Source organism: Mesocricetus auratus, unplaced genomic scaffold (assembly GCF_017639785.1).
Source record: "Mesocricetus auratus isolate SY011 unplaced genomic scaffold, BCM_Maur_2.0 Super-Scaffold_100013, whole genome shotgun sequence".
In the NCBI taxonomy this organism is placed as follows: Eukaryota; Metazoa; Chordata; class Mammalia; order Rodentia; family Cricetidae; genus Mesocricetus; species Mesocricetus auratus.
Window position 1 is genome coordinate 72,204,671 of NW_024429196.1, and position 17,135 is coordinate 72,221,805.

At 46.1% G+C, this 17,135-nt stretch overlaps 1 long non-coding RNA gene across 1 annotated transcript; it reads left to right on the plus strand.

Moving 5' to 3' along the window:
* Positions 1–486: 486 nt before the first annotated feature.
* LOC121143777 lies at positions 487–4,870 on the plus strand. Its single transcript, XR_005881101.1, has 4 exons — positions 487–1,138; positions 1,694–1,889; positions 4,288–4,350; positions 4,651–4,870. It is a non-coding gene; the product is annotated as an uncharacterized LOC121143777 (long non-coding RNA).
* The last annotated feature ends 12,265 nt before the right edge of the window (positions 4,871–17,135 follow it).

A 17,135-nucleotide genomic window follows, 5' to 3' on the forward strand; every position in this document is an offset into this window, starting at 1 on the left:
GATCATAAGAAAAAGATCAAGACTCATGTTAACTAATGGAAATAAGTTAAATGTTGTTCTCCCACCAGAATACAAGAATAGTGGGAAGAGCTAGAAAGGAAATTGCTGTAATTGGGCCAGCAAGATGGCTCAATAGGTAAAGACACATGCAACCCTAGCAACTTGAGTTTAACCCCTGGAGCCGATGTACATTGGGAAGGAGAGAACCAACCCCACAAGGTACCCATATGTGTACATAATGCACACAGAATAATAGTCCATAGATTGTTTTTAAAGTTTAAAAATTGCTATAATGAGAAAATACAGCGAACAGGAAATAAATAAAGAGTTATCCTCACAAAACTAGATTTCCAGGATCACCGGCCCTTTCCGTGCTGCTGGCTTCAGTGAGAAGACCAAGGAAATGTTCTGTATACATGGTTACCATGGATATCATTTATCTGCAGGGTTCTAATATGTCTGTGGCACTCACAAAGCAATGTCTGAAGACTGCCCTGCATCGGGAAGACTTTTTAGAAATGGAAACATTCCTTCCAGTTCCTCACTGGGGTCCGGAGAGAGGCACCAACTTTAATCTTCTTTTCCCAGGCACTGGCTCCCAGCTCCATGCTATCCCTCCCAGTCACTGGGAAACTCAGTATTTCTACAAACACACTCAGACTTCTTTGATTCCAGAAACACTGACGGGCATGACAGATGAAGAAAACACCAAGGCTCCTGTTAAGTAATGCAAAGAAACTAAATGTGATCCACCGTATCAGTCTTCGATAAGGTGTCCCAGGGTCATTTGCACTGTTCACTTGGCTAAACTGGAATCAGCTAGGAGACCGACGACGCACACCCCTGCTGTGCAGTGCCCTGTAGGCATCCTCAGAGGCTGAAACTGAAGGAGAAACCAATGTAGATGGTCCCATTGCACAGGCCGGAACCTAGAAGAAGTAAAGGTTCTGACCATGACAGCTAGCCTGTGGCTAGGAGTCCATTTGTCTCTGCTTCCTGGTTGGCCCACACTGGTTGGCCTTATGACACCACACTTTCTACTGAAAGCCTAGGGCCAAGCAGCCATGGACTGGCCCATTAAGACTATACAGAAGACAGCTTCCTTTCTTAAGTTGCTGGGACTTACTTCAGTTAACAGGTACACTGCAGGTAGCACAGGACCTCTCTGTCCTGCAGTGGAGGCCGCTCTGCCTATATTTGCATTTGTTAGCCTTTTGTCTTTGTTTCTAGTGTGTGAGAGAGATTTAACAGCCCTGAAATTTGGAATGAGAGTCAGTACACCTTAGAAAGCATGGAGCAACCGCCAGAGAAGCCACCGTGACACAAAAGCTAAAAGGAAAACCTAGAAATAGCAAGACTAAATTTAGTCATTCCAGCTGGGTCAGGAAAAGCAGGATAAGGGTCCCTGAGTGTGACAGGGTCTTTATCCTCATGGGTGAGCAATACTCAGAAGGCTACAGTCCTGGACAATCAGTGTCCACTAATGCTACCCTGGGCCTGTGACTTCCTGGTCCTTTGTCTCTAGAAGTAGAAACACGACTTTCACAGATAGCAGGAAAATAACTTTTAGAAAGGAATTTTATTATGGGGCAAAGCTTAGAAGGGAAATTTATTGCAGAAAGCAAGCAGAACTGTGTAGGAGGAGTCCTGAGTGTGGTGGGAAAATTAATAACTAAGAGACATAAACATTTAGGCTGTAACAAAGAAAGAAAGAGAGCTCCCCCCCCACCATGGAGTACATGACCACAAATCTCGGACCCACGAGCATCTGCATCAACATCTTCCACTGCCGCCTTGCCTTGAGAAGACAAGGAACCAGATGGCCTCTTGCCCTACCCGTCCTAAAACTTTTAGATCACAGGATGTGCCGATTCATTTTACCTAACCAGGTGATAGTTACTGTCTTCTTCAAGGCCCTTTGGTTCATGATAACCTTGTATGGAAACTTTGTATGCTAAGTAATCTCTGTAACCATGGAAACCTTGGGAACTGAGACTTGAAGTCTCAAGATCCCTCTCCCCTTTCTTCCCTTTAATTGTAAGATGGGGCCTTACTCTCCTGATAGAGTTAGGCTCCGGCCGCTTCTGTTACTAATTTAAAAAACCTTTTGCTCTTACAGTCGGTGGTTATTTGACTCCTCAGAGGTTTTAGATTGAGCACAACACTGAGTGGTTCCTCCCAAGCATAGGAAGGCATATACATGGCTTAATCTAAGGCAATGGTACTCACCTTTCCTAGTGTTGTGACCTTTTAATACAGTTCTTCCTGTTGTGGTGATCCTCAGCCATAAATTTATTTTCCTTGCTACTTCATAACTGTAATTTTGCTGCTGAGTGGTGTCTCAGTTCTGTTTTCCGATGGTCGCTGTTAATCACATCAGTCGAGAATAAGATCACTACCACAATTTAAAGCCAAATTTGAAGCAAGCTTTAATTAAACACTGGCCTGGTGAATGGGCTCTGGTCAGGTCCATCTCTGGGTTTCCAGAAAACAGCCTCAAGTCACAGTTTTCAGGGGCTTAAAAACGACAAACCCACAATGCATATTTCCCAATAAGGGGCAAAAATACATGCTGATATATTTCCTGTTTACATACTGTCGTGCCCAAGTCACAAGGATCCCCAAAGAGACTAGGGAGACAGACCACCGACACAAATGCACAAGGTTTATTGTTCTATCCTACCTCGGGAGGGAACCCGTCTAGCAAGCTGACGCAGCAGCCTTCAGAGGTGTGAAGTTCACTGTCTACTGCTAGTTTTTATAGACAAAAGTTACAGTGTTACATCAGTAGGTATGTGATGGTTTCTGATTGGTTGACATTTGTGGAACAATCAAGAAAATTTTCAAAGTCATGCTTTTGGCGTGCAATACCTGTGTACCCATTTTTCTCATAGGTTGGTGCTGGGAGGGAACATTCTGTGGTTTCTATGCCTTGCCTATTGTACTGATATTTTTCAGCACTGAATTTCCTGGAGACTACAGGGGAGTTTCTTTTGCGGCCAAACGGTCCCCAGGATCCAAGTATCTGGGCTAGGAGGGTTTGGAGTTCCTTTGCGTTCAGTTTTGGCCCTAGGCCTGTTGCACGCAACATAGACTCCAGGAGCTAAGGCTGGGGGAAGGCTTGATCTGGAGTTTCGGCTCTCCACATACCACCTGCCTACATCCAGTCAGGGGCAAGTGTGCATCATGACGTATTTCTTGCCTGTGAACCTCCCACACATCCTTGCCTGTGATCAAGCACATCCGGTACAGATGGGTCAAACAAACTTGTTCAGGAGAGTGAAAACATGTGGCTTGTTGTCTTCTGTAAACAATAGCTTCCAGCTTTTCAGGAACTGTCTGTCCTTGGGCAAGAGGCTTAAAGATAAGAGGCATTTTTGTTTCATGGATTTCTTAGTCATAGCAACTAAAACTTACAATGCAACGTTGGCTCTCACATCACAACCCACGGGCTGAGAGCCTTGGGTCTAAGGTGTCACAGAAGCCTTCAGCCCACCAGCTGACAAGCCACTGCCACCTACCATATGTCTGCAGGTTGATGTGCTGTGTCCCAATATGGCAACTCACAAGGAGAAACTTTTGATCCCTTCTCCTAGGAAACATGGGGCAGTTGAGGCATTTACAGGGCACAAGTCCCAAGGAAATTTGGAAGGATTGTGCCTGAACTCTTTTGGAATTGAGAAGAGAAGGTCAGCATCCTGCCACCCCTTCTCCTTATCAGGCCAGCTCAAGAAGAGCAAAGGCAAGAAATGTCAAGTCTTCTTGGCCTTGTGCCTCCCCCTGGGGCAGTTTAGCAGCTGCCTGGATCCCCATGGAACCCTGTCACACATAAATTACTGTCTGAAGGCTCAGGGACAAATGTTTTATTCAGAAGCACTGAATGGGATTTTGCTTTATAGTCCTCAAGATGAGTTATGTGCTCCTTGGAAGTGGACAGATAGTAAATCAACCTCTGGGTTTTGAAAAAACAATCCATTCCATGCCTAGAGATGGGAATAGTACTTCCATGGGCCTGGTCATTTTTGAGAATAGTGATTTTAATTAGTGGAGTATCTAAAATGTCACTCATAAGTACAATAGATAATCAGTGTTTGCAAGTTTAGCGATAATCACATGTCTATGCCGATTCCAGAGTGTGAACGGTTCTCCTCATTCCACCCAGAGCTCCTGCCCAGGGGTTGTGGTGGGGGAGGGGCTGCTTGTGTTTCTGAGTTCGAAGAAATCACAGGCAAAGATGACTTGTAAGTGACCCTTGGATTTAAAATGGACTATTCTCCTCCAACACAGCTCCTGAAAATACACCATGGATGACTGACACTGAAGATAAGAAATCATTCTGTTCAAAGGCAGGTGAGGAAAAAACCCACCACATTAGCAGCATGGGCTTGTCAGAGCCTTCCCCCAGGAATGACGAGTCCTCCTGATAACTGAGTTGTCCTTGTCCAAGGTCTTCCTCACGGTTTCTAAAGCAGCTAAAGCAGCGCTGGAGCTTTGCAGTGGAAGTGGCCGCCCTCTAGGCACACCTTCCCATGGAGCTTTGAAGATAATACAATCTAGAATTTGCATAGGCATACACAGCTGTGTGCCCACATGTATCCATGATACATGCATGCTCATGCTTGTGTGTACTTCTCTCTTGTGTTTTTAAAGATGCTCTGCAGGGAATGCTGCACCTAGACACAAAAGCATCCTGGGGTTGGAGATGCAGCATTGTGAGTTGTTGAAGAGCTCCATTACGGAAGCCACACAAAACATCAGGTGTGTACCATTGGGTACACACTTGCCACCTCAGCACCGGGGAGGGCCAGACATGGGGACTGAAGTTCAAGGTCATCAGTGAGCTACACAGTGAGTTCAGGGCCAGCTGATATGTGCAATCCTGTCTCAAAAAAATAAATAAGCAGACCAACAAAAGCATTCACTTGCCTTAACTAATTATTTTAAAAAATCAACACTATCATCTTCTAGGAAATCCATTACAATTAGGGATGGTGACACACAAAGTCATGTCATGACAAGGTCACAAGGCCATGTTATTCAAACCATCTGCCAGCCTGCATGCGACCAGGGAGGCCCCACCTTTGTCTGTATGTCTTCAGCAAGCCACACTGACTTTCTCAGCCTCTAATCTATAAGGTGTTAAGCACCTCTCAATTATCACGAGAAAGAGGCAGTCCTGCAGATATGTTTTATGTCACCTCACAGACTCTAAGTCACGTTAATTAATTTCACTAAAACTCCCAGTTAATCAGGCTGACACTGAAACCCTCATGGTATTTGAACCCTCTTTCCTGTCCTGAAAGATTAAAATTCCACCCGGGTTTGGACTCTGCTGTTTTCTAAGGTCAGAAGTCGCTTGTGAATCTTAGCCAGAGGTGGGTGTCTGGCCTGGAGGACACAATTGCCTTTATGGCTTCTTGACTGCGCATCTGTCTTCATGACACACGCTCGTGGTGCACCAGGACTCCACTCCTCCTGCCTTGCACACAGACAGAACAACAAGGGGGGGGGTGATGGAGGGGCAGGATGTTGTAGAAATAAGACTTGAAGCAGGAGAGAGACATTTTACACCCAAACTAACAGAGACTAAGTGAAGCCAGTTTAAGAAGTCTCAGTTTAGCACTCGGGAGGCAGAGGCAGGCAAAGCTCTGCAAGTTTGAGGACAGCCTGGTCTACAAACTGAGTTCCAGGACAACCAGGGCTGTTATATAGGGAAACCCCATCTCTAAAACAAACAAACAAGATTCTGAGTTCATTGGTATTGAAGCCTACTCAAAAGTCTTCCACCTCCTAAAATCCTGAGCTCCATGCTGGCTGTGTTGTAGCCACACATGGGGCTTCTCTTCTGGCTTAAGTGAAGGAGAGATGGGAGATACTGCAAGGGATCCGAGACTGTGGAATCCAGAGCTGCTAGTTCTGGGACCACAGGATGGCTCCAAGAGCCAGGTCAGGGAAAACCTACTCAAACAAAGGTCATTGAGAGGTCAAGATATGCAAACAAGGAAGTTTCCAAGAGTAATCAATTGTGTGAGTCTTGGACATTCCCAGGGTTGGATTGTTGTGTCCAAATTCTGGACCCCTAAATCACCAACAGACCCATTCTGATGCAAAAGCAAAGAGTCTTTAATAATTTAACTATTTAACTACATTTATTTAACTCGGTTCCTCCACTTGTCCTTTGCAGTGGATGGAATGAGAAGGACCCAAAGGAGCCACAAGGCAGGGAATTTATTGGATAGAGCAAGGAGAGTGTCTGGGGTCCACAACAGTCTCAGGATTGGTGCACTTCCTGGCTTGGACGACCTGTCCTGAGTTGATTGGTCAACTCATTACTATGACCTATGGGCCCTCCCAGGGCGGTTGCTATGCTCTGTATGCCACTGTTATGCCATTGTTACCATAAAGCACATCAGGAGCTCGCCAGTTAACTTATGATTGGTCCCTTGCCACATGGAGTGCAAGACTAGAACTGCTGCCTGCTTAGTCCCCTTGACCTGTGTACGTGAAAGACAGCTCAGGCCTAAACCCCAGTTCTTGGAAAAAGGAATCTACCCCCAAGCTATGCCCAATTGTTAGTTCTTTGCCCTTGGAAGAGCAGATAACTGTAACTGCCTGACTGTGAGCATGCCTGGAGATAGGCAATAGAAATCCCTCGATCCCCTCCCGAGATAAATGACTAACCAACTTTCGACCCCAATGCTCCTGTTTAACCTTGGCCCCAATGCCCTTGTTTAACCTTGGCCAACTGTATGGGTTTTTTTTTTGCCTTTATAAGCTTCCTGCAATAGGGGGTTGGGGTCTTGCCTCCCCCCCCCCCACTCCCCACAGCTGATTCGTTAGCTTGCTGGACAAGGTCCCTTCTAGGACTTGTATCCCATTAAAGGAAACCTTGTGTGTTGGCATCTGTGAATTAGCTCCTTGGTGTTCTTTTTGGGGGGTCTCATGGACTGGGCATAACCTCAGGGTATCTGACCTCCTAGTGACCAGGGCAGGTCTAGCAAGGTCAGAAGGCTGGAAACTCAGCAACATGAGCTGAGTCAGAGGCCTACATCTTGCTGGGTCTTTTATGCAGCCTATCAAGACTGCTAAAGCGGGGGGGGTTAACTGTGGGTCTGGTCCCTTCAAGACGAAAGTACAATGGGGATGTGGGTAGCCAGCTATGAGCCCCATGCTGAAACTGTTGGTTACTGGGGCTTTAGAGACAGCAGCAAAGGAATCTACAACTCAATCAGGATACTGGCTCTACCCAATGCGTTTAACGGGACTCATCTTCATCTGAGATTCTATGAGCAAGCCCAAGGGAAGAATGGTGCACAACCCCATAGTGAAGCCAGAGAGAAAAGAGTATCTAAAGAGGAGCTTTCAGCTAGCTAGCTCCTGGTATTGCTGGCCAGGGGACCCAGCAGACCGTAACATAGCACCAAAAGCTTTAGGTGGGTCTGTGTCACGGAGTTTGTGACCCTCCAGGAAAAGACCATAGACTCAACACAGTTACAGTTGAAAGATGTGTTGACCAGCTGCTAGCCGGGTCTTAAAGCTGAATCTCAAGCATGTTGTGAAGGATGGGTGTGGGGAAAGATTTTTTTTAAAGGGGAAAACAACAAAAGACCTTCAATGTCTACACAAGCAATGAAAACTTCGTCTGTTTTGTCAAGTGAAATGGTTAAAGAAACTCAAGGCAACCTTTGAGTATCTATATAAGTGAGTTACAGAAGCCAAAAAAGAGGTTAGTCATATCATAACAAGCAAATGGTCCCAGCTGTGCACTTTTGGGCAGGGATCACTGAGTCAGGGTTACTGGGAGCTTATCTTCCAGGCACCAACTGGAGTCAGAGACAAGTGGCTATTGGGTGCCAAGGTGGATGCCTAGCATAAAATGGAGCTTTTTAGTTATCACATTCCTCACTGGCTCTATATCACATGAATCGAATCACTGGTTCACATTTTATGTAGGGGTAAAGTTGATATTTTAATGAAGCCATTCAATCAGATCTCAGCCCACATCTTGAGTGACCCCTTTCATAAGTCTCACAGGCAGTTTCGATACTAACAGAGCCTGGAAGCCAGCATGAGCTTTGGTTTGCTAATAGACACCATAGACAGACATTTGTTTCTTCTCAGTGATAGGGAAATGGCTTCCTTGATAATTTCCTTTGGACCTAACATTCCAGCATTTTGTTAATGACAAGGGTTGATGTAGTCTCTTCTATAACTGCTTCCTAGCTAAAATACAGTATTGTTGTCAAGTCCAGGAAATCAGGAATACCACAGAAAGTCCTAGAGTGGTCTGGAGGCATCTGGTTTGCTTTGGAGAAGTCTGGAAATTCTGGTCTGGAGCTGGGGCTCAGGTTGATAGGAAATTTCATTGGAAGCAACTGGTTTACATTGCTGTAGTTTTGAAGGACCACCTGAGGCGGTTGTGTTTGGAGTGTTATACCCAAACTCAAAACCCCCAAATCACCAAGAGACCCGATTCAATGCAAAAACAAAGAATTTTTCATTTTATGAGTTAATTCAGGCTCCCTTGTCCACCCAACACAGTGGGTGAAGCAGGAGAACCTCGAGCAGCAGTGGGGCAGGGAATATACTGGGATAGAGCAAGGGGAATGTCTTGGGGGGTCGCCTAGTTGCATAGCAACAGTCTCAGGATTGATGCACCTCCCGGCTTGGGCAACCTGTCTCGTGTTGATTTGTCAGCTGCAGCTGCTGGAAAGTTGCTATGCCTAGAGGCCCTCCCAGGGTGGTTGCTATGCTCTGCATTCCATTGTTATTGATAAAGCACATCCAGAGTCTGTGAGATAACTTCTGATTGGTTCCTTGCCCATGGAGGGTATCTGGTTTCCTAGTGACTAGGGCAAGGTTGGACAAGGTCGGGAGCTCAGCACCTGTTGCTGAGTCAGAGGCCTACATCTTGCTGGGTCTTTTCTGCAGCCTGTCATGGCTCCCAAAGCAGGGGGATGGGTGGGGGTCTGGACCATTCAGGAGCAGTTTTCAGTCTTTAGTTGATTGAAAATCTGCCGGGACAAATAGACTGGGAATAGAAGGTAAACTTAAAGAGCTTAGGGGAAAAATCTTAATTCTATTGGCTAAATTATATTTTTAGATCTTTGTAAGATCTTGCATTTACATATCTTAAATCACCTTTTCAGACTCATAACTTATTTAAGCTTTTATATTCTCAGAGTTTTATAACTCTCATTTGTATAGCTCATAAAATTTCCTAGACTCTTATAACTTACCTAAACTTTTACATCCTTAGACCTTTACAATTTGCATCCTAAATCATTTTCCTAAACCCCTGTAACCTTTAGAAACCCCAAATCTCCTTTTGTAAGGTAAACTGTACCAGTGTGTCTTTTTCAGCAGAAGACCTAGTAGCTCTAGAAAAAGCAAGGCCCGAGTTTACACATGAAATGGACTGACCAGGCAGCTACAGCCATGGGGTGAGGGTAGGGGAGCTGGACGCTCCCTGCTCTCAAACTAATGAAGCTACAGTTAGTGATCAGCTTCATCAGAGGTTGGAGAAGAATACATTTGAGCAGAAAGGATGTCCAAAATGGCCCCTGTATCAATTAAAATGAAAAGTTTACCTAGACATTACCCTAGGCTCCTCCATGGTGGTCCGGGGTAGGGGTAGCAGTCGTACAGGACAACTTTAAGACTGTCATTGCCATATGAGCCTTCAGATGCCACACCTGGAAGATCTGAGAGACTTTTTGTTTGTTTTTTTTGTGTGGATGAGAAACTTGAGAGACTGGCCTCACAGCCTGGGAGGCACAAAGGGGCAGACAGTTCTCCAGTGTCCTGCTTGTCCACCATTTGGGAGGGCTCTGGCAGCAGGCAAAGCAGGGGGCAGTGCTTTGTCCTCTGGTTAGAGTTACCACAGTCCACACGGAGTCGTTCCTGCCCCACAGTCTTCTTTGGAGGAGACCTTAGGGCTGCCACTAGGGTCTGGTGGTTTTGTGTATCCTGGAAAGCTTTTCTATTAAACATTTCAAATGCCATATTCAGTAGAACTCCTAGACGGTTGAAGGCCAACATTTAGTTTATTAAGCATGCTTGATTTTAAACAAATCTCATTTGTTTTTAGTTATTTGCTTCAGGCTTAACCTCGAAAACATATACAGAATGCTAAATTAAATCCTGTCCCTGAGGATGAATTACATTAGTACTCAGCACAGTTACAAGCATAGTTTTGAGCACATTAAAGAATCTGACCATGTATAAAGGGACAGAGTACGAAATCATGTGTCCTAATTATCTTTGATAGTTTGTAACAAGTTAGCAGTTTTAATAAGATTAGGATCTTATAGTCTTATTCCTGTTAATTTTTAGTTTCAAAATTGTAATTTTTGAATTGAAACTCTCTTAAAACTTTAAATTCTAAATGCAGCCCATAGAGAGATTGGGAACTTTATAAAACCACAAATATAGTCCACAGAAAGATTGGGAATCATTTTTTTATCCTTTCATAGTGTACCATTATACAACATCATCGTTTCCTTTTTGACTCCATTTACCCAAAATAGCTAAAGTTCAGTGACACTATCAAAGATAAAGAAGCTAGACACATTATTTTAAGTCAGTTATTGCTAACCTGAGTATACCTCAGGAATTTATAATCTTACTTATTAAATATATCCTATTTATTCAACATATGTTGTTTTCTTATTTAAAAAATTTAGAACAAAAATCAACATATAAAGATGCATCCTAATCCAAAATATATTAGAGACCTGTTGTCTCCTTAGTCTAAAAAGAAGAAAACAAGAGTTGACTTTATGTAGAAGTGCGCACTGGGAAATTAAGATTATCTGTGTGTAGACTTTTAATTATTAACCTTATTGTTATAAGTTTTAAGCTAACTTTTTTGCTTCAGGTTTTGTAGGTCCCACTTGAACCCCTCTCAGCAACGGTTTTATGGATCCTGAGAGAAAGCATGTTTATATTTCAGCAAGAGTTTCAAAAATCCATACACTTGAAGGGGGGGAGGAGAACACGGGACAATGACACATTTCTTTGTAAACAAGAACCGAGAAAAGGCAAGAAAGACAGAGTTAGACATTTCATTTAGCCATCCTAATTTTATATAAATCCGTTTTTATTTAAATAATGTGATACATAACAGCAGTAAATAAGTCTACCATTTGTTGTGAAGGATTTTTCCTTAGGGGATCTTAGATACTAAGTATCTGGAACCTCTACACAGGATCTACGATGGCTTCTGCATTGTTACATAAGTGTCGTCCCTGTCCCCTTGTTATTCCTAGTTTTGAGCCTGTATACCATAGCTTTTCCAGAAAATCGTGAGGCTTCATGCAGTTAAGTCTAATTGCATACAGCCTGCTGGGGGGAATGACTGGATGATTGGGTGAGAAGACCCAAAGACCTTGCCAACCTCCTTCTTTGGAAGGAGTATTAACTTTTAACAAGTCCATCTCTGTTTACTTTAAGAAGGCATATCTGGGGTTATTACTGAGAGGTTTTAGACAGAGGGTTTTATTTTATTTCGTAACCAATTTGTGTGTGTCTGCTAATGGGGGCAGACAACCTGAAAAGCTTATCAAGTATTGTTTCTTATATTAAGTTGCAGGAAAATATAATGCCTGTAACCTAGAGGCTATTATATAGAAAACTGTAAAAACCAGACTTCTACAGGAATTAAAAAAATGTTGGCATTGGGTTATTTTTGTTTTCTTTACGGATTTTTGTTTTATAGATTTTTCATCATATCCAATAAACTTTCAAAACTTGAGGTACAGAAAGTTTATGTTTTAGCTGTTTTAAAGCACATAGTGTCTTTTCTTGGGCTACTTTGGTTTTTTTCCTTTTTTTTTTCTCCTAGACTTAGATGAAATTCTGACCTGGGACATAGATTTTGGAGGAAATTTTTAAGCAGACATGCATGATTGGAAGAGAGGGGCCATACTGCAACTCCAGAACCAGCTCTTTAACAAAGTAGAACAGCATAAAGAATACAATATTATCTGCAATGGAAAGACGTCTGAGTCCCTGCAAAACCGAATCCAGTGATCAGGGGGCGAGACCAGATCAAGCAGAGTGCAAAGGCTTAGAGATTAAAAAAAAAAACAATCTGGATGTGTGCCAGATGCATCAGTGTGCAAGCAGCAGGGGGTTTATGGTGCCAGGGAGGGCAGCAAGCCTGGAGTATCTGCATCTTCCCAGTCCAATGGCGTGGGGAGTAGTGGCGGCCAGAGATAGATGACAGCTGGGAGACATCCTTCAGGAGCAGAGTAAGGACTGCAAACAAGAGAGCACAGAGAAGTGCCTGATGTACCTGCAGGACTTAAACAGCAGCTTCAGTGAGCCAATGAGAAGAGCTGAGATGGAGCCAGCGAGCTCCAGAGGGGAGCTAGTGTAGAAGCAGCCAGGAGTAGTCTGCTTCGTGGGAATCCTGAACAAGCTGCAGCTTGCAGCTCAGGGCCAATTTGGCTGTGCTCAGTTCAATTTCCATCTTTGCTACAAAGCTTGAAAATACAAACCCGACACACAACAAAGAACGACAGAAAAAGACAAAGCAAGAACACAATCAGATGAACCGACACACGGTGGTCACCTTCATTCATATATGAAACCCAGAAGGACAGTAGGGTGTCCTCTTTGCCCCAGAGACTGGATCTATGATCATGTCTGATCTTGTCTTTTGTCTCTCCAAATGTCCAGTTTCTAAAACAGAAGAGAACATCTCACTGATCCATCCAACCCAAAGAAGCATTTGCCTGGCGATTCTTATTTTCTCTTTGCTTTCAGTTTGCAAATTTGGGGTGGTTGCAGTCTGGGATCCTCAGGACCGATCAAGTCCACCTTGGGCTTGTTCCTTCTGGGGCCTTTCCTGGATCCCTAGCTCTGAGTTTGTGGTCTCTAGGGATCCTTCTGGGGGCCTCTAAATGTTATGGAGTTTTTGACCCCTGGGAAAAGACCATAGATAGACTCAATCCTATGATAACTAAAAGTTGTGTGTACTAACTGCTAGCAGGACAATAGCCTTAAAGGCAAATCTCAGGCATGATGGGAAGACAGGGTTTGGGGAAGGTATGTTGTTGCTTTTTTGGGGGTGTGTGTGGAGTGGGGAGAGGAGCTACAAGAGGACCTTAAATATTTTCAAAAGCAAGCAAAAACTGGTCTGTTTTGATAAGAAGTGGTTAAGGCAACCCAGAACAATCATTGGGTATCTGTTTAAGGAAGTTACAGAAGCCCAAAAGCAATTAGTCGTATCTTAACAAGTAGATGGTCCCAGCTGTACATTTTTGGGTGGGGGTCACTGAGTCAGAGTTATTGGGAACTTGTCTCCAGGGACTAACTGGGGACAGAGATAAACTGAAAGGTTTTGTTCCCCAATAATGGGTTTCTCCGCTGATGCAGTAAGCCAGATCAAGTTGAATTAAATGTTTATTGGGCAAAGCGCTCCTACATGGCCATTCTAGCCCTCAAAGACGAGGCGGGGGAAGGGAACAGGAGAGAAATCATATGGCCGTTCTGAACGAGGACTTAAATACCCTGTTTGTGCTCAATTATAACACTTTGGGCAGGGATTGGTGAAGGGGCAGCCTCAGAGAGAGAGAAGTGGGGCCCGAGCTGGAGACCCCTGCCAATCACGGACAGCTGGTGGATACCAAGATGGACAGATAGATGAACAGATAGATGCCTGGCACGAAATGAAACTCCTTTGGCCAACACCCAGGTAGTAGGGAGAAGTAGGAAGGAAGGTTGCAGGAACTGAGCGATGAAGTAGAATTCTCCAGAACAACAGAAAAGCCAGGTCAGCAATCGGGAAGGGGGCACTTGTTTGATGCATAGTGGTTCTTGGTAAGAGCAGCAGGCATTCAAGAAGCGTCAAGGAGACATCGGAGCCCAGACATGGCAGGAAAAGGGTTTCCTGGCTCGGTTGAGTGTCCTGCAGCAGACTCCCATCCCCCACCTCCTCCGGCCTCCCCACCCCCCGCCCTGGGGATTTCCCTTTTTGATGCAGAAGAAAGAGGGAGGCCAAGGGAGCAAACACTGTGAACAGGAGCCATTTTGTTACCATGGCAGGTGGCACTTTGACAAGCAATGGGCAGGATGGACGTTTAGACTGTGCCCGAGGTTGCTGAGGCTGAGGCTGCGAACCTTGGCCCTAGGCCAATTCACACTCTCTTCCTCCTGGATCCGAAGAGGAGCATGCTGGCACTGCAAGAGAACCTTTGGGGCTCCAAGTGAGCTCTCCCGGGCTCCTCTCCTGACTCCAGCAGCCGTGTAACTCTGCACTTCAGAGGGCCTGCTTGCGAAGTTTGCTGCTGCTGGCTTGCTGTTCTGAGTGTTCTAGCTAGAGAACAAGTCCCCAAAGACCGGAGGAAAGAAAGGAGGGACTCAAAGAAACTGAATAAGGCTCTCTCTCAGTCAGCGAACTCTTCCCCAACAGGCGCCTCATTAGGTAGAATTACACACCACTCAGTGCACTGGGAACCCTGCTGGGGAGTCTGCCCTCTGAGAGCCACACATCAAACAGTCACATGGAAGAACTGCTTGGCTCTGTGTCTGTTACAGGCCTGTGCCGTGCCTGTCAAGAAACACCATGAAGGAAGACTAGGACGATTTTCAGAATTTAACCCTCAAGTCACACAGCAGTGCGCAGCACATTCCTACCTCTAGTGCCCTTAGGGAATTCAACATCCCAGCTGCAGTGAGCCTAGCATGGGATGCTGCATTCGTGGTTATCCCCGTGACTGTGACAAAATACCTTCCAAAAGCAACTTTAATGGAAGAAGGGTTCATTTTGACTCATGATTTGAGGGTACAGTCCGTGGCGACAGGAGTGTGAGGCAGCTGGTCATAGTGTATAAACAGTCATGAAACGGAGGCAGGGGGATGGATGGAGGGAAGGAAGACGGAAGGGAGGGGGAGGGAGAGAAGAGCATGCTGGTAGCCCATCCCCTTTCTTCTTTCTATTCAGTACATGATCCCGCATTCAGTACAGAACACGCATGGAATGGCTGTTGCCCATACTCAATGTAAGAAGAGATAATTCCTCATAGACGTAATCTAGAGGGTGATTCTAGACCCTCTTATTTGACGATCAGGATCAACTGTCACAGACGCATTCATTTCATTGTGCAATCGTTTAAGAGAATTTAGCATGGTAGGCTTAGAGCTACCATGTTGGTGATGAGATGTCTTTCTGGGCTCTGAGACTTGGCAGCTGGACTCTCAATGTGATTTGGTTTCCCCAGCCCCACCCTCACCTGGGGAACAATGAGAGTGAGCCAGGGAGCCAGCAGCAGGGTTGCTGGAGAAGTAGTTTAGATAGTTAAAATGCTGCCCTGGAGGCAGTGTGGAGTGCACACAGATACTGTGTCCATCAGTGGTGCACACGCGGGTACTGTGTCCATCAGTGGTGCACACGCGGGTACTGTGTCCATCAGTGGTGCACACGCGGGTACTGTGTCCATCAGTGGTGCACACGCGGGTGCTGTGTCCATCAGTGGTGCACACGCGGGTGCTGTGTCCATCAGTGGTGCACACGCGGGTGCTGTGTCCATCAGTGGTGCACACGCGGGTGCTGTGTCCATCAGTGGTGCACACGCGGGTACTGTGTCCATCAGTGGTGCACACGCGGGTGCTGTGTCCATCAGTGGTACACACGCGGGTACTGTGTCCATCAGTGGTGAACACGGGTACTGTGTCCATCAGTGGTGCACACGCGGGTACTGTGTCCATCAGTGGTGAACACGGGTACTGTGTCCATCAGTGGTGCACACGCGGGTGCTGTGTCCATCCGTGGTGCACACGCGGGTGCTGTGTCCATCCGTGGTGCACACGCGGGTGCTGTGTATACTAGCGGTGCACACGCGGGTACTGTGTCCATCCGTGGTGAACACGCGGGTGCTGTGTATACTAGCGGTGCACACATGGGTACTGTGTCCATCAGTGGTGCACACGCGGGTGCTGTGTCCATCCGTGGTGCACACGCGGGTGCTGTGTCCATCAGTGGTGCACACGCGGGTGCTGTGTCCATCCGTGGTGAACACGCGGGTGCTGTGTCCATCCGTGGTGAACACGCGGGTGCTGTGTCCATCCGTGGTGCACACGCGGGTGCTGTGTCCATCAGTGGTGCACACGCGGGTGCTGTGTCCATCCGTGGTGAACACGCGGGTGCTGTGTCCATCCGTGGTGCACACGCGGGTGCTGTGTCCATCCGTGGTGCACACGCGGGTGCTGTGTCCATCCGTGGTGCACACGCGGGTGCTGTGTCCATCAGTGGTGAACACGCGGGTGCTGTGTCCATCAGTGGTGCACACGCGGGTGCTGTGTCCATCAGTGGTGCACACGCGGGTGCTGTGTCCATCAGTGGTGCACACGCGGGTGCTGTGTCCATCAGTGGTGCACACGCGGGTGCTGTGTCAATCAGTGGTACACGCACGGGTACTGTGTATACTAGCGGTGCACACATGGGTACTGTGTCCATCAGTGGTGCACACGCGGTTACTGGGTCCATCAGTGGCACACACACGGGTACTGTGTCAATCAGTGGTACACGCACGGGTACTGTGTATACTAGCGGTGCACACATGGTACTGAGCACACCAGTGGTGCAAGTAGTGGCACAAGTAGGTGTAATGTGTTGCCTTCTGGCCAGCCTGGTCCCTGAGCCGCATCAGTTCCCAAATAACACTATATTAATTATAAAACTGTTGGCTGTTTGCTTGGTTTCTTATCGGCTAGATATGACCTGATTATTAACCCATAATTACTCATATATATTTCACAAGAACTTATCTTTGCTAGGATGCACTCCTGCTGCATCTGTTCCTCCCGGGAGTCACATGGTGACCAGCCTCTTCACTGAATTTCCCAGAATCCTCCTAGACTCCTAGTTCAACCAATCTTGCTTCCCTATTGGCCAACAGTGCTTTATTGACATATACACGGGACTCTCCCATCAGGTAGGTATTGTGTAAGACAGTGCATGAATCCTATTGTGCAGCTGTTATCTCAGAACCATGCCAAGACACCACACTGGCATCCTCTCACAAGATTCCGAATCACAGATCCTAGTAAAACTCAAAGATGTGGTTCTCAAGTCAGCTGAATCTCTGGTATCCAGAAAGGACAAAGGGCACAGCTGGCTTAGCCTTCAC